This window comes from Bos grunniens, chromosome 4 (genome assembly GCF_055505025.1).
Source record: "Bos grunniens cultivar Pamir isolate PY7600 chromosome 4, Bosgru_T2T1.0, whole genome shotgun sequence".
Classification (NCBI taxonomy): domain Eukaryota; kingdom Metazoa; phylum Chordata; class Mammalia; order Artiodactyla; family Bovidae; genus Bos; species Bos grunniens.
Window position 1 is genome coordinate 151705 of NC_141168.1, and position 17453 is coordinate 169157.

At 46.4% G+C, this 17453-nt stretch overlaps 1 pseudogene across 1 annotated transcript in view; it reads left to right on the forward strand.

The window, feature by feature from the left end:
- Positions 1 to 6617: 6617 nt before the first annotated feature.
- Positions 6618 to 17453, forward strand: part of LOC147373345 (small ribosomal subunit protein uS2 pseudogene) — a 40436-nt pseudogene continuing 29600 nt past the window's right edge. The window contains exon 1 of the transcript XR_015161812.1: positions 6618 to 7137. The product of XR_015161812.1 is annotated as a small ribosomal subunit protein uS2 pseudogene (transcript). The remainder of the gene's footprint in view (positions 7138 to 17453) is intronic.

Here is a 17453-nt window from a genome sequence, read left to right on the forward strand (position 1 = left end):
GTGTGTGGTATCGGTTTCTGAGGTTCATTCATTCGTATGCATGCCATTGAGTTACTTTTACTGCTATATAGTAGTCCATACTTTAAATGTACCAAATCTACCCATTCTATTGTTGCTGAATGTTGGCGCTGTTTACAGCTCTTTGCTGTTAAGAATATCATTCACATGTATCTGCTTTATGAGCTGGATGGGAATTAATGAAGCCTAGGGTGTGCACTTGTGCAGCTGTGCTGTGTTACTACAGTTGCCATTCCGAATAACAAGGAATGACAGCTTCTTCTGTTCCACATCTGAGCCAGCCTTTCATAGTCACTCACAAATGTTTGCTGAACTGTGAGCTGTGAGATGGTGTTTTGTTGCAATTTTAACTAGTATTTAATTTATCACAAATGAAATTGATCACATTTTAAATGTTCATTGGACTTCCATGTTTCACCTTCCATGCAAAGCCTGTTAACGTGTTTTTGACATCTACTTTAAAAAAATATTTGTTGGTGAAAGATCTTTACACTTGTTGCACATGTCACTTCCTACTCCCTGGCTTTTGCTTTCCTCATTTTATGATGTCTTTTGATGAGCAGCAGTTGTTACTTGTAACATGATCATATTTATCCATCTTTTACTTACCCGTTTGTTTGGCTTTTTAAAGAAGTTCTTCATCCCCCAGACATCATAATAGCATTCTGTTAGGTATGCTCCAAAAGGTTTCATGTTTTTTGTCTTTCACACTTAATGTTTAATTTATTAATACCTTCAATTTAAGTTTCAACTTACCTGCAGTTTATATTCATGCCTTGTCTCTGAAGAAAAACAGCTTCTTTTCCAGCAAAGCCTGTGGAGAGAAGATACCACCCTACCCTCTCCCCACATCTCCCTTCACCCACAGCCCCATCCCTAGAGGCTGTCAGAGATGCAAGAAATAAGAGAGAGAGAGAGAGAGAGCAGGACGAGTGGAAGAGAAGGATGGAGCTGATGCCCTCCGTGTGAGGTGTGGGGTCTCTCCCCTAGGAGGCAGCATTTAAGTAAAGGCCTGAAGCCAGTGGAGGAATGAGCTGTCTGTCACTAGAAGAGGAATCAGGGGAATTAGAGAGAAGGGAAATGCTCTGTGACTGAGGGGGTGTTGGGATTTCAAAGAACAGCCCGGGATGCCATGTGGTCCAGCACCTGAGAGGAGAAGGCGGGGGTGGGGGGGGATGAGGTTCATTTTCACAAACATTCCCGTTCTTCACATGAGCTGCCTCCACCTTCAGGTAAAAAAAGCCTCACTTTTAAAGACTCACCTGAACCTCCCCTCCTCTATGAGACTGTCAGGGTCCCCAGACTCCTGGGCAGAGCGAGTGGACTCTCCACTGCCCTGTGATGGGGGTAACTTTCTGTATTACCAGCAGAGAATGAGCTTCTCAAAGAGAGATTTTGTTCTTTATCACTAGTGATAAAAATGTCCAGTAAATATTGGATGAATTTACAAATGAATCCAAGAAGGAATGAAGCTAACATTTTCTTCCATCTTCACCATGGCCCATTAGAAACTGGGTATAGTAGGAACCCTGGGCTTCTGTTAAAAAGAATCTAGTAATGGTCAGGTCAGTTTTTAACCTTGTAGGTAGGTCCTAGGAATGAGACTCAGGCCAAAGCTTCCTGCTGCCTCCCTCTCACTGAGAGTTGGTGACCAGTCAGCCCTTCTCTCTGTGTTCCACCCAGTGGGTGACAAGGTCTGCAGACTCCATGGGCCAATCTTCAACCTGGATTGGCTCTCCTTGGCCACCCCAGATTCACAAGTGTGCATCTGGTACAGGGACCAAGAAGATGATGTCATTACCTGCTATGAGTCACAGCCCTGAGACCCTGGCTGATTTGCATTTGCTTCTGATGACAAGGGCGCCTGCCTGTCTCTGAACAGAGGGCTGGCCACGCTGCCCTGGTCAGCTTCCCACACAGACAACCTCCTGTCATTTCACCTTGACTCCTCCTGTCCCTTTGCCTTATTGGGACGTCTTGCCTGTGACAGCCACTGCTGTTCCTCACCCTGAATGAGGAAGTAGGTAAGTTCTTATGACCCCGAGAATCCCTGGGTGGTGAGTTATGTGGCCAGCCCTGGCCTTAGCACCCCAGGATGATCACCGACCTAGCCCGCACTGAATGCAGTCGATTCGTTCTGCCTGAGAGAGAGGAGGAGAGGGTGGACTTGGGGTGGGTCCTGAAGGTATTTACTGAGTCAGAGATGCTGAGATCAGGCCTGGTTTTCCTAATGGGGAGTCTGAATCATTGAAAGATGGCAACCTTCGCCAGCAGTCCGGGGGCTCAGGAAGCCTGGCCAGCCTGCGGGCCCTCTGCTGCCCCCATTGAGCCCGCAGACAGCTGCTCTGGGGTCCATGCGCTGCTCTCCTCTTGGGATTTTCTGGTGGTTTGGTTCATTGCTCCCCTCACATCTCCTTGGACTATTCAGCAGAAGTGATGTGTGCCTGTTCCCTGAGACGCTGAACACTGGAAATTCCTCCTTTTCTGTGACCTGGAGTTTTGTAAGCATTCTAAATACCTAACAGAATCAGGTACAAAATGTCAGAAGAAGAATGAAAATAAAGAGAAATGAAATGTTATTTTTTTTTTGCTGGACTCTGTCTTTTAAAAATTTAACTGATTGATTTCTTTTGGCTGCACCGGGCCGTCACTGCCGCACACCCGCTGTCTGCAGTGTGACCTGCAGAGGCTCCTCTACTGCGGCGCCTGGCTTCTCACTGTGGCGGCTTCCCTTGCTGTGGAGCAGCCGCTCCAGGGTGCGCACACTTCAGTGGTCGGGTTGCACAGGTTTCGTTGCTCTGTGGCTTGTGGGATCTTCCCAGACCAGAGATCAAAGCTGTGTCCCCTGCATTGGCAGGTGGATTCTTAACCACTGCATGTCCAGGGAAGTCCCCGGACTCAATCTTTCAAAAGAACTGAATTTAGTTTCAGGAGGGAAGTATAGCATGGCACACAAGGTCAATGGTGGTTGGGGGATCTTTAAAGAACTACTCTAAAGGAAGTCCTAGGATGGCTGGAAAGAGCTCTCATGGTAAAATAAATGAAACAAGAAACCAGACCCAGAATTAGAGCTGCTGGGGACAGAGGGGCGGTGCTGGGCCTCTGGGCACACTCTTCTCTTTCACATCAGCTGCTGCCCACAGACATCATTTAGGAAAATAGCTCTGAGCAGGGGAGACGGCAGATTAGTTGGGGAGGGAACTCAAGGATTCTCACCATACTAGGGATAGCTTCTCATTCTCCTGGGGCCACTAGATCATCTGAGGTATTTATTTCAAGAGCGAACTTATGGTTGAGGCCTGAGCTCTCTTATGAAGACAAGGGAGTAGGTGGGACTTGTACTCAGAGAAGGCACACCCTTCTCGGAAAATGGGAAACCTGGAGATGAGCAGGGTGAAATGAAACAAATGATTATATTTCTTATCTTTTAAGAAGATGGAAGGTGTCAACTAAATATCAGAATATGTTTTGAGTGAGCACACAAATTTGTTTGATGAAGAAAGTAATTAATTTTCCTTCCTTAGAGACAAATACCTTCCTATACAAAAAGTATGAAATGAAGAATGTTTCTGCCAATAATATTTAGCAGGACAGAAATCCATGTAGTATTTCACCATGCCTCTGAAGGTGTCAACCAGATTTCACCCCAAATTAAACTTCCTCTGCATTTGATGAGCGTGTCTGCCCTGTGGGACTGTGACAACCACCAGGGGACTCATGATGTATGTGCTCCTGCTTCTTTCCTGTGCAAGGGGGTTTAAGAGCTTATCTGTGTGACCAGAGTGCCTGACCTTTCACCAAGACATGACCCTTAATGTTGTTTCACCTACCACTGAAAAGGTTCACAGTGGCTTGGTCACATATCTGAGGCCATGACAGAACTAAGGTTCGGGCTCCAAAGCTGCCTGATTCCCACATGGGGAGGACTCAAGATGACTGAAGGCACTTGCATCCAGAGGGTCAGGGAAGGGCACAGCAGGAAGGGTGGGGACTCTAAATGACTTCAGTGGGTATCAGAGAACAAAGCCTGATGCATTTGATCAAGAATTAGTTATGGAAATGTTTGAGAGTGGTGTTTGTTCTGTGGAGTCAAGATTCCCCAAATGATCACTGTGAGGGTTTCCTGGGATTTGATGTAAATCATAAGAATTGAGTATGAATTAAATAACTCTGAATAAGTAGATCTAATCAGAGTATAAAGCTCATGACTTTCATTTTTTTTCTGTGTAAAATGGAAATATTACTACATTGTTTATGCGGGGAGTAGCCCATAGTATTTTTGGAGAGGGCAATGGCACCCCACTCCAGTGTTCTTGCCTGGAGAATCCCAGGGACAGGGGAGCCTGGTGGGCTGCCATCTATGGGGTCGCACAGAGTCGGACACGACTGAAGCGACTTAGCAGCAGTAGCAGCAGCCCCTAGTGTTTTACCTTTGACCCCAGAGAAAGGAGGGTTCCCTATTTCTCTGCATGCGCGTGGTTTGGTGAGAGGAGTCACCCCCAGGTGAATGGTTGGGGACTCATGCCTGGAGTATCTAGCAGGGCTTTAAAGGCTTGGCTCTCATGACTTCTTTCCATCTCCCCAGCTTTATCTGATCAGTTTCAACAGTCCTGCATGAGGATGCAGAGGAGGACAGTGGTGGCTGAGTTCTTGACCTTGAAACAATGAGAGGGACTTGCTCTCAGTCCAGATTTGATCTGTGTCTTGCCAAATTGTCCGGTTTCTCCTTTCAGCTTGGATCTTCTAACACCACCTAGGAAATACTAATGCCAGTAACATCCACCACTCTGTTAGGCATATGGCAGCTCAGGGACTGATATGGAAACACCCTCTTTCTGTCATTCACACCCACTTGTTACAGCATCTGTAAAGGTTGTGACTTTAGAGGACAGATGGGAGAGGTTTCTATTAAAAGGAAAAAAAAAAAAAAATACAACCTTCAGGCTCACTAGAGAAAAATCCCCTGACTTACCATGTGAATGGCTACAATGGCCTCAGGTGTGTAATGAGCATAGAGGATAGTGATGAGTGTGAAAGAAGTCTCCAAACCAGGAGAACAGGCATGTCATCAGGTGAGCCCAGTATGACAGAAGCTGGGGCAGAGGTGGTGATGGGCAAGAAGGAGTAATGAGGGATTATTTATTTTTCCTAATTTTAAAACATATTAAGCTTTTATAGACTATATTTGAACATTTTGGTAGCTATAAAACAGATAAATAAAGCTTCCTCACTACCTTCCTGACAATAACTCCGTTTCTCTCTGTTCTTAAACTTTGTTCAAGTTTGAAAATTGAATGCAATATGTGTCGATTCTTATTTCTTAATGGTGACTGTGCATTGAGGAGAGAGGGTAGAGTGGACCGAATAAAGTGCAGGGCGCTGGACAGCAAACTGCAGACTAGGGCGCCCCAAGCCCGCACTCCCCATGGTGAAGTCAGCAAAGCAACCAAGGTCTGCCAGCGCAGAGGACCCGAGAAGCAGCAACAATGATCTCTTTTCTGCTCCCACCATTGTCAGCCCTAGCAGGAGTCCAGATTAGCTCCTGGGGTGTGTGTGTGTGCCTCTATGTTTGTACGTGGGTGTGTGTGCATGTGTGTGTGTGTGTCATATTTCTTCCTGCCACATAAGTGGGCCTGGATGCTTCAAGTAAGCGATGGTCATGCCATGCAAACAGCACAGTGGAAAGGGTAGTGTCTTTGGGAGTTGAGTGTGCACACAGAGTTTGTATCATGGGTCCAGGTGCAAACTTCCGGTTGTTCCCGTGGGTCATACCTGTTTTGTGAGGGGAATGGTCTTCCCTTAGGATATCAGCTCAAAGCTTATGGAGAGAAGGACTACACAGCTGTATGTTAGAGCCAGCAGCTCTGGGCATGGATGATTGGGCAAACCAAGTGAATTGCTCGAGGCTTCTGATGTGAAGGAAGAGACTGTGGACATAGGGATCCCAGGCCTGCAGAGTCAGAGTTCTGATTGCCTGCAGGGGCTGTGGGTGTTAGTGGAGCAGAGACGTGGAGGGGCTGAGATGTCAGCTGCCTGTCCCAAGACTACAGCAGGAGGGAGCAGAAAAGCACGTAGTGTGGCCCATCTTTGTTTCTGGCACGTCTTTCTATCCAGACACCAGGCTACAGGGAAGACTTGATTCTTGCTCTTTAAAACCGCTTTAGCTATTCTAACTCTTTATATGTCCACTTCACTTTTAAAAAAGGTGTATATATATATATATACACCCCTGGAAGTGCTAAAATTTTCTGTTTTCATTTGACAGTTTGCCTTCGTCATCTTCCAAGTCAATACCTATGGATCTAACTCATTTAAACAACACCAATAAACCAAAAAGCAAATTGACAATCTTGTGTTACGTGAATGCACTGAAAATGTACTTAACTGGTCCCTTGCTGTGTTTTCTAAATATTCTATTATTACGTAATGCTGATGTCAACATTCTTAATATATATTTAGTTGCACAAATGTTCTCACACACCCATTTTTTGTCACCTGGCTTTGCTTGGTAAAGACTAAAAGGCCAATTACATAGTCAAGTTTTCAGTCGTTTCCTTTATGGCTTCTGAGCCTTGTATTTTTGTGCTTTAGTAACATCTCAACTCTGAAATTACAGAATAAAACGTATTCCGTGCTTTTGTTCTTTCTGTTTTACTTTCACGGTTCCAGCTCACAGTTCACACAGCCCAGCCCCCTGCAGAATCTCCCTTGCTCAGGTTGGCCTGCGGCCCTGCAGTCTCGCGGGGAGGGCCTCTCCGCCGCGGCCTCCCGCTCTCCGCCCGCCCTCGTCTGCCGCCTGGGCCGCTCCGCGACGCCGCGTCGCGCTGTCCCGAGCGGGGAGTCCCCTCCGAAGCAGAGGCCCCGGGCAAGCTCGGACGTAAGGGCGGTCGGCGCCGCTGCGGCCTGCCGGCGACTCGTCCCGGGGACACTCGAAGCGGTTTTCGGGCGCCCCTGGCGGCCGCTTTTAGAGCGTTCCTGTCCTTCCGCGACCTTCATAAGGACTGCTACTCAGCCGGCGAACGCGGCGCAGAGCTCCAGAGACTGGCAGCACGGGCGGCTATAACAGCGGTGCTGCGGAGACCTGGGCCTGCTTGTTCCTGTTGAAGATTGGACTTGCAGGTTTGTGAGGCGGTCTCGTACCTCGGTGGTGGGTTGCCGCTTGTTCTGGTCGACCAGCATCTCTCCTCGTCCTTCCATCCGCGGGGCTTGGGAGTGCGCAGGAAGAGGGTCTTCCGCGCCGGAGTGCCTGTGGCTCAGCGGCCAGGCTCCTGGGTCACCGTTAGGGGCGTTCGTCTCCCCTCCGCGTTCCTCCCGCTCCAGGGTCTGGGTCTTGGACAGCCTGGCCGAAGCCGTGCTCGCAGGGCTCGTTGGCGAGCGCGCTTGGGCCCCGTCTCCGAACCTGGACGCGTCCTGCTCCCGCTAGAGTTGAACGTTTAGGCTTGCGTGGCGAGGACGGGCCGTGTATCCAGAAGCTGTGCGGCGATCCGAACGTTTCGTCCGCCTGGGGTACAGCTCGCGGCCAGGAGAGTGACGGTGCACCGCGCGGTGTCCTGGGGCCACATTTTCTTGTTTTCCCGCCTCGTCTGAGTAGCCGTGTGTCTCCGTCGGCAGACGGCGCAGAGTTCCCGCCTGCCGTCCCTGAATCCCGTGCGTCCTCCCCCGGAGTGGGGCCTTGCCGGAGGCGCGGAACAAAGCGGCGCTGGACTGCGCGCCCAGGCGGCACCGCGATCACCGGGCTCGGATCTCCCTGCGCCACGTCCTCGCCGCCTGGAGGCCCAGGTGCGCACCAGAGCCGGGCGGCGGGGTAAGCCGCTCCGGGACGGACGCTGTCGTGTCACCATACTCTGCGATCGTTCGTGAGCGGGCTTGCGTCTTCGCGGGGACCGCATGTAGTTTCTGCTGTTCTTGCGGGCTCGGGGGTTGTGTGAACCACACACGGGTCCCTCCCCGTGGGCGAGCAAGGAGGCCGCCCAACGCGCGGCTCTAGTCCTGCTCGGCCTCGGTGATCAGAGGCACCAAACAAGTGTTTGAGACCCAAAGAGTGGTCGGGGCCGTCCGCTGAGGGAACCAGGGTACGGACCCTGGCTCGGTCTTTGGTTCTGGAAGAGCCTCTGAACACAAGTGGACGGGAGGACGCTTAGGGGAGAGAAATGCAACCTGCGGCGAACTCGTAGGAAATGAGTGCAGTGGTGGTGCTGTACCTTCGCCCTGTGAGCAAAATTTGTCCAGGTAGCATTCATGCTGTTTGTTTGTAGCCGGCTGGTCACCGCCAACAGGTCGACCAGGTGGCCAGACAACTTTGGTGCTTTCAACTCTGCTATATTGTAGGTTGTTGTGGTTATGTTATACTGTAGGTTGTAGTAGATGAGGAATACTAAAATCTCCAATAATGAAAATTACTATTATGGTTATTACCATTGTGTGTAATTAGTGATAAAGTTTACCCACAAAATAGCTAGCTGCTCAGTTCAAGATGACCAAAGGAGTTTCAATATGTCTAAATATGTTTAAAAGCAGAGGGAACTCCCTACAACCCACGAGGCCCTGCCCCATGCCCCGCAGCAACCATTCTGGAAATCCAGACCCCCAAATTCTGCAGCACTAGGCCTCACATTCCGGTCTTGGTCAGTGACTGTTTCCTCATTTATCCTTTCCAATTAGAAACAAATCAGCGGGAATATGTTCCTCTAAGCAATCCCTTGGGCGCCCCTGTTCCTGTTAGCCTGCCTCTAACTTCCCTACATCACAAGCTCTCAGCAGGACATGCCTTCCTCTTTTGCTACCACTCTTAAGTGTGCCCCTTAAGGAAGTCCAGACACTCCTCCTTGAATTTAGAAGCAGAAATCACATTTCAAGAGAAAATTATACTTTTGAATCAATAGTTTAAAATCTAACCACACATTCCTTTGGAAGGAATGATGCTAAAGCTGAAACTCCAGTCCTTTGGCCACCTCATGCGAAGAGTTGACTCATTGGAAAAGACTCTGATGCTGGGAGGGATTGGGGGCAGGAGGAGAAGGGGACGACAGAGGATGAGAGGGCTAGATGGCATCACTGACTTGATGGATGTGAGTCTCAGTGAACTCCTGGAGTCGGTGATGGACAGGGAAGCATGGCGTGCTGCGATTCATGGGGTCACAAAGAGTCGGACACGACTGAGTGACTGAACTGAACTGATGAGATCAATGAATGTAATAATGTAACTCTAGATATGGAAAGAAGCAACAAGAGGGAATATTCTCCTGGGCCAAGAGGCTAGTAAGACAGGTGTGGTCCTGAGACTTTTGCTACTTGCAAGGTCTGGTCTAGTAACAGCACACAATGGCCTGTCAATGGAATCTTCATTAGACCTGAGACACGAGGGCCCTGAAATGCCCCCAAAGCATGGTTAAATATGTGGTTATGAAGGGACCCTGCTGACTGGAAGTTGGCCCTTGCCAGCTGTCTCTACAAAGATTACATCGTGACCACTGCAAGCTGCTGACCTTGAAAGGAGTTCAAGGTGGAGATTAGAAATAAGGCACTCTGCTCTGGGAAAAACCCAGAAGAACCGGCCTTCAGGGAGTCGGATGTTTTCAGGTAAAGGTTTTTATGAGCCCAGCTTCTCACCTCTTCTTGCACCCAGAGAAACACTAATGTCATGACCCAATGTCTGGCCCTGGTTCTCCTGGCTAGCTCCTCGGGAGCTTTTCTGCTTCTCTCAATCTTTGGGCCATGTGTCTTTAACTTTCTTGTTAAGTTTGTTTCTTCTAGAAAACAACAAATCTCCAAGTGATAGTTTGACAAGAATATTCCCTGGCCAACACCCAGACGACGCTGAAACGTGCCGCCTTATCGTTCCATGGACTTTCATCTCCCTCCGTAAATGCATCCTGGCAGAGAGCAGGCAAAGGGAACCTAGAGCCCCACAACGCCCCTCCAGCCTGAAGAAGCCAGAGTGGTCATCACCCCTTTCCCCTGAGACCGGGTTCCCAAATGCCTGAGAAGGGAAATAGGTAGATAGTTAGACGTGAGCAGGGTCTCAAAAGGGGCCAAAGAATTGGCCCTAAAAATAAAGAGAGGGAGGAAGGTGGAGACCCAAGGACAGAAGAGCAGAGAAAACCAAGGGGGAACGAAATGCAGGAATGGAGAACCACACCCTGATCGTCCTTCCCTCCCCCATGGTGTAACTACTAACGGATTTCACGTCCTTCTGAGCAGTACAACCTGTCTCCCCTCCTAGCCCATAGGGAGAAGGTCTTTGCTTTACTCTCCGCCCTCCTTCTCATCCAATCAGCAATGACCCGCAAGACCCGTATCCTGCTCCCTGTACCCTGGGTATAAAATTGGACTAAGGGCCCCTGTTCAAAGACGGTTCTCTCTTGAGCAGGCCTGCTGTTCTAATAGCATCTCCCACGCTAAGAAACTTTATTTCCCTCTCACTCTGTCTCATGTCAGGAAATTCTTTTCCAACCAGCGCCAAGATCACGACAATTTTCCTTACTGTTGTTACAAAATACTGATTAAATTTTCCTATCTAAAATATAAATGTCTGATTTACTTACAGGCATGACTATAACTGACACAGGAAACCCCACGAGGCTATCAGGGGATTTCTCAGAAGAAAACTACAGGCCAGGAGAGAGTAAAATGAAATATTCAGAGGGCAGAGCCATAAAAATTGCCAACCAGAAAAACTCTATTCACCAAACATCCTTCAAATATGAAGGGAAAATAAAGGTTTTCCTAAGGAAAAGCTAAGGGCGTTCATCACCACCAGATCTGCCTTGCAAAGAATGCTGAAGAAGTTCAAGCAGAATAAAAGAGATGCAAAGTAACACATGAACACATACAAAAGTATATAACACACTAGGTAAGGTAAAAATGTATAGTCAGATTTAGTTAATTCCAATTACTTAGAAGAATGGTATATTAACAAGCTCAAGTATAAAGGGTCAAGGAAAGGATGACTAAAAGTAACTACAGCTAATATACCTTATCACCAAACACACAGCATAAAAGAGAGAACCGGAACATCAGAACATTGCAGAGGAAGAGTTAAATGGCGGAGCCACTTTATTGGCTAAAAAAGCCAGGTTGCCATCAGCACAAGACAAACTTGTTTTAGGTATAAAATTTTAATGTAAGCTCCATGGTAACCACATTAAAAATCTAGAGTAGATGCAAGAAATATAGAAAGGGGAAACAATACCAGGATGAAAAGCCACCAATTTACAAAAGTAGGCAGAAACAAAGGGAAAGGGAATCAATGGAGACAAAAAACAACCAGAAAGCAATCACTCAGATGGCAGGAGTCAGCTCTTATAATCAATACCCAGTCTAAATGCAAATAGAGTGGGTTCACCAATAAAAAGACACTGATGCTTAAAAAAAAGACCCAAGTATATGTTGTCTACAAGAAACTCACTTCAGCTTTAAGGATACACAAAGGCTCAAAGTGAGGGGATAGGTAAAGGTATTTCACAGGAATGAAAACAGAAAGGAAGGGGGCATGCTGCTAAGTCGCTTCAGTCGTGTCCGACTCTGTGCGACCCCATAGATGGCAGCCTACCAGGCTCCTCCGTCCTTGGGATTCTCCAGGCAAGAACGCTGGAGTGGGTTGCCATTTCCTTCTCCAATGCATGAAAGTGAAAAGTGAAAGTGAAGTCGCTCAGTCGTGTCTGACTCTTAGCGACCCCATGGACTGCAGCCTACCAGGTTCCTCCGTCCATGGGAGTTTCCAGGCAAGAGTACTGGAGTGGGTTGCCATTGCCTTCTCTGGAAGGGGGGCATAGTAATTCTTATATCAGACAAAATAGACTTTAAGAAAAATGATAACAAACATCAAAGGAGGCCATTGTATGACAAAGGGTTAATACATCAAAAAGTATACACACACACACACACACACACTTACATATGCAAATATATAAAACAACATTGGGTCACCTAAGTATTTTAAGCAAATAATAACTGACCTATAGGAAAAAATAGACAACATTACAACAATGGAGGGGGTTTCAGCATCTCAGTCTTAGCAATGGATAGATCACCCAAACAGAAAATCAAGAATGACGTGTTGGAATTAAACCAAACTTTAGACCAAATTACATTAAGAGACATATATAGAACATTCCACCCAATGGAACCAGAATACACGTCTTCCCAGGTCTACACGAAACCTTCTCCGTGGACAGATAAGGTGATGGAGGGACATGAGCAAGTTTAGGCGGAGGTCGTTGTTGTTGCAGATGTTGCTGTTGTCACTCAGCTGCGTCTGACTCTCTGAGACTCTGTCCATGGGATTTCCCAGGCAAGAGTCCTGGAGTGGGTTGCCATTTCCTTCTCCAGGGGATCTTCCTGACCCAGGCATCAAACCCAAATCTCTTGCATTGGCAGGTGGATTTTTTTACCATCTGAGCCACCACAGAAGCCCCTAAGAAGTATATATTACATATATTACAAATAATTTTATTCCTTTAAAGACAGTGAAGTGCTGGCTTAAAATTATGCACAACCTACAAGTTTAGAGTTACATTTTATTCAGCAGGAATGTTTAGGATTTCCAAACAGGGAGACAGCACCTCAAGAAAACCGAGGGAACTGCTCTGAGGTGAGGGGGAGCCAGGTTACATAGAAGTTTTGCACAAAGGGCAAGTAGTCAGAACATCAAAGATTATTGTTAATTAAAAGAAAGCCAGATATCTCAAGTGAATGAATTTAGCACTTTTCTATGTGTGGGAAGATGCAAGAGGCTGGCCTCACTGAACTCATTCCTTTGATACGCATCTCAGCTGTTTGGGGACAGGATCCTGTGGTTTTGTCCTGGAAGGAATAGCAGTCTTTATTTATTTATTTGGCTGTGCCAAGACTGGGCTGTGGCACGTGGGACATGTTAGTTGTGGCATGTGGGACCTAATTCCCTGACCAGGGACAGAACCCAGGCCCCCTGCACTGGGGGCACAGTCTTAGTCTTGAAGTAGGATCTCATTTCCCCATCTAGGAAATGAACCCAGCTGCCAGTCCACCAGTGGCTAGAGGCTACAAGCTAACTTCCTTGATTCTTACTCCATTTGAAAGCAAAAATGTTTCAAGGAGGCAAAAACTGCAGAACAGGTGCAAAGTTTTTTATATAGAGACACAGCGCAACACATAGGAGAGCACTCAGAAATAATTTATTTATGTCAGAAGCATGACAGTAACACACACTGGGAGAGGAGCATGGGTGTCCTGAATGGGGAGTGCAGTAAGAAGCTGGTTTAAAATACTCATATATGGAGAAGGAAATGGCAACCCACTCCAATGTTCTTGCCAGGAGAATCCCAGGGACGGGGGAGCCTGGTGGGCTTCCGTCTATGGGGCTGCACAGAGTCGGACATGACTGATGCGACTTGGCAGCAGCAGCAGCAGCAGACACAAAACATCACAACAGAAGTAAAGAGAAGAGATGCAAACTGAAACATATTTGAGAGTAAAAATTATATAACTGGAGATAAAAAGTAAGGTATGGACAGGAATGCCACCTACGTGTCTATTCTGGGCATCTGGGGGATGGTGCTGACATTTCTGCAGGCTTTGCGGTAGATTACAATGTTATAAACTCAGTTCTGACCTGTTACCGTGAAGGCGGGAGTGGGACTTCCGTTTGTGTGTATCGTACACAACTCTCCTGAGATTCCTCTGGAGACCAGTGATAAAGCTACAGATACAGGCACGGCCATGTACTAGAAGGCAAGACGGAAGGCCACTATAGGCTCTGAGTCAGTGACTCAACACGCACCTTGGGTCCAGTTTCTTTCTAAACTTTTCACTATTACGCTTTGTGTATGGGCTCTATAAGTCTTCACTTTGGGCATAATATTAGATCAAATAAAGAAAAAAATAAGATCAGAAAAAAAAGAAAAAGAAAACACTCATATAGGAGTGTCCTTATATAGGGTCTTTGTTTAGATTTGGCCAATTACTTTGTTTCTTTTCTCACACCTGGCTGGTCCTTTGCCCCTAAGATGCTTGTGCAAATTTCTGCTAATATGGATTCCACCACACAAGCCTGTAGGTGTATGTCCACACTTATGGGATGGGACTCCCTTCCCTTTCTGACCCTCAACAAGCCTTCCTGCACATGTGTGCACAGAGAAGTCCTCCTTGACCTAAGGAGTGGGCACTGTATCTCTACTTCAGCAGAGCTCAGTGTTTGCCACTAGCTTTGTCCTTGGAGTGTCTGGGTGAGAGCAAAGCTTCAACTTTACTCCCCTTGACAATCACCAGGTGTGCAGCCTGGGACCCATCTATATCCTACCGCATTTTCACATCTTGAGTTCCCTCAGGGCTCGCCATGGGGCATAGCTGCAGTCTGAAGGCTGCCAGAGGGCAGATAGTCTTTCCCTCCTGAGTCCCCTCAGGGCTTCACCAGCTCACCTTTGGCTGGTGGCTGCAATCACTGATGACTGTGAAATCATTTGTTACTGATATGGCAGGAAATATTCCATTTCTCAATGGGAAAGCAAAAGTATAATAAATTCTGATTCCTTAAAATATAAAACCTGTCGACTTAACCACCATGAAGGATTTTAGCCCTTTTCTAGATACTAGGAGATACAAGAATTGGCCTTATAAACTTGACTCCTGAAAATATCTATCTGAAGACTTGTTCCACCAGTTTTTCCCAGAGCACAGGGGTCTTCATTTCTGCTCTCCAGCCTGAACTGCTTTCAAGGGGTGTTGAAAATCAGCAGCTGCAGCAGCACATTATCTGATTCTTCTAGAGGTGGAAGGCAAGTGACCATTGCAAGTGCCAGTTTGCGGTTGACAAACCTAACATAGCGCGCTTTAATACATCTCTGCTTTACCTTTTCAATATTTTCTCAACTGCGTCCACGTGATATCTATGTCAGCTACAAATTGGCACTTGTGAGGAGCATTGGCCAGAGACTCACCTGCAACAGGGGATTTGCCAGCTGCCTCAGCGGAGATTGACCCTCTGCTGCTGAAGCTGTGGACCGTCAACTTCTGCTGAGGGGAACCTAGGGTGGAGAGCCAGGCACTCTGCTCCAGGGAAACTGCTGGAACAGGTCTTTTAGATAGTCAGATATTTTCAGGAACTGATTTCTTGATCCCAAGTCTTACATTTCTTCATATCTAGAAAATCACTAAATCCCTTCATGGTGACATCAGCTCGGGACCAGCAGAAAACCTTTTGTAAAATAAGTGCTTGATTGCATTGAACTCCCCATTCACCAAAATCCTATATACTAACCTCCCCCCACTGCCTCTTTGGAGCAGTCTCTCAGAATTATCTCAGATACTGTCTCCTGGGCTCAGTCCTCGTTTTGCCCCAAATAAAATGTAGCTTGGCCACTGTCACATAGTGCGTATCTCCAGCTTTCTCAACGAGCTCTCTAATCTTTCCCATCCTGTTGCTTTCCTCTATTTCTTTGCATTGTTCAGTTAAGAAGATTTTCTTATCTCTCCTTTCTATTCTTTGGAACTCTGCATTCAGATGGGTATATCTTTACTTTTCTCTTTTGCCTTTCAATTCTCTTCTTTTCTCAGCTCTTTGTAAGGCCTTCTCTGACAACCACTTCTTTCTTTGGGGGATGGTTTTGGTCACTGCCTCCTGAAAAATTTTATGAACTTCTATCCATAGTTCTTCAGACACTCTATCAGACCTAAACCCCTTGAATTTATTTGTCTCCTCCACTGTATACCATAGGGATTTGATTACATCATACCCGAATGTCCTAATGGTTTTCCCTACTTTCTTCAATTTAAGTTTGCATTTTGCAATAACGAGCTCATTATCTGAGCTGTAGTTAACTCCTGCTCTTGTTTTTGCTGACTGTATAGAGCTTTTCCATCTTTGGATGCAAAGAATATAATCAATCTGATTTTGGTATTGACCATCTGGTGATGTCCATATGTAGTCATCTCTTGTGTTGCTGGAAGAGGGTTTTTGCTATGACCAGCGCGTTCTCTTGGCAAAACTCTGTTAGCCTTTGCCCTGCTTCATTTTGTATTCCAAGACCAAACCTGTCTGTTACTCCAGGTATCTCTTGACTTCCTACTTTTGCATTCCAGTCACTACAAACAAAGCTAGTGGGGGTGATGGAATTCCAACTGAGCTATTTCAAATCCTAAAAGATGATGCTGTAAGAGTGCTGCACTCAATATGCCCCCCAAATTTAGAAAACTCAGCAGTGACCACAAGACTAGAAAAAGTCAGTTTTCATTCCAATCCCAAAGAAGGGCAATGCCAAAGAATGTTCAAACTACTGCACAATGGCACTTATTTCACATGCTAGCAAAGTAATGCTCAAAATTCTCCAAGCCAGGCTCAACAGTATGTGAACCAAGAACTTCCAGATGTTCAAGCTGGATTTAGAAAAGGCAGAGAAACAAGAGATCAAATTTCCAACATCTGTTGGATCAAAGAAAAAGCAAGAGAGTTCCAGAAAAGCATCTACTCCTGCTTTATTGACTACACCAAAGCCTCTCACTGTGTGGATCACAACAAAGTGTGGGAAATTCTTCAAGAGAGGGGAATACCAGATCCTGTTACTTGCCTCTTGAGAAACCTGTATGCAGGTCAAGAAGCAACAGTTAGAACATGAAATGGAACCAACTGACTGGTTCAAAATTGGGATAGGAGTATGTCACAGTTGTATACTGTCACCCTGCTTATTTAACTTATATGCAGAATACATCATGCAAAATGCTGGGCTGGATGAATCACAAGCTGGAATCAAGATTGTCAGGAGAAATATCAATAACCTCAGATATGCAGATAACACCACCCTTATGGCAGAAAGCAAAGAGGAAAAAACAAGTCTCTTGATGAAGCTGAAAGAGGAGAGTGAAAAAAATTGGCTTAAAGCTCAACATAAAAAAAAATGATGATCATGGCATCTTCACTTCATGGCAAATAGAATGGAAAACAGACACAGTAACAGGCTTTATTTTCTTGGTTTCCAAAATCACTGTAGTTTGTTGACTGCAGCCATGAAATTAAAAGATGCTTGCTCCTTAGAAGAAAAGCTAGGATGAACCTAGACAGCATATTAAAAAGCGGAGAGACTTTGCCTACAAAGGTCCATATAGTCAAATCTGTGGTTTTCCCAGTAGTCGTGTATGGATGTGAGAGTTGGACAATAAAAAAGACTGAGCACAAAAGAATTGATGCCTTTGAACTGTTGTGCTGGAGGAGACTCTTGAGAGTCTCCTGGACAGCAAGGACATGAAACCAGTCAATCTGACAGGAAATCAACCCGGAATATTCACTGGAAGGACTGATGCTAAAGCTGAACCTCCAATGCTTTGGCCACCTGATGCAAAGAGCTGACTCATTAGAAAAGACCCTGATGCTGGGAAAGACTGAGGACAGGAGGAGAAGGGGATGACGGAGGATGAGACAGTTGGATGGCATCATCAACTCAATGGACATAAGTTTGAGCAAACTT